The following is a 542-nucleotide window of genomic DNA, read 5'->3' as shown; positions in this document are numbered from 1 at the left end:
TTTATGGTCTTTGGACCAAGCGCATGTGTGTGTGTGTGTGTAAGTTTGTACAGGGTGGAGAGAAGCTTTTTTCAGTCTAGTACAGCCGTTTCAGCAGAATCTGTCTTCAGGCACCTTCATTGGAGATTAATATCTTCCAGGTGTTAGGGTTAATCAAAAGTGCCTTCAAGTTAATCTTTCTATATTCTTTGCAGTGTACCCTGTGATCTCCTAGCTGGATTCTTTCCTGTGGGTAGTACACTGGAGAGAAGTTTCTCTCAGATAATCCCATCATCCATATTGGATCACAATCCAACCAACAGATATGTTCTCTCTCTATGAAATACATGAACGGCAATAATTCTTCACAGATGATGAATATTAAAAGATACAAGTTAAAACTTTGTCAGATTGTTATTGTAGAGAATTCCAGGAAGTAAATCCCACTTTTATTTTGTTATTCAATCATTTGAAACAGAAATAATGTCCAGCTTTTAGAAATAAATTAAATGATTCCTATTTAATAGCCAAAATTTGTCAAAATGTCCAATATCATCATCATC

The 542-nt window shown here is 35.4% G+C and overlaps 1 protein-coding gene across 1 annotated transcript in view; it reads right to left on the bottom strand.

The window, feature by feature from the left end:
• The window catches only part of LOC106882365 (epidermal growth factor receptor), a 205,829-nt gene that overhangs the window by 63,500 nt on the left and 141,787 nt on the right, over positions 1-542 (bottom strand). The gene's annotated exons all lie outside the window — the stretch shown is intronic.

This window comes from Octopus bimaculoides, chromosome 10 (genome assembly GCF_001194135.2).
Source record: "Octopus bimaculoides isolate UCB-OBI-ISO-001 chromosome 10, ASM119413v2, whole genome shotgun sequence".
Lineage (NCBI taxonomy): Eukaryota > Metazoa > Mollusca > Cephalopoda > Octopoda > Octopodidae > Octopus > Octopus bimaculoides.
This window is presented reverse-complemented; position numbering and strand designations above follow the sequence as displayed.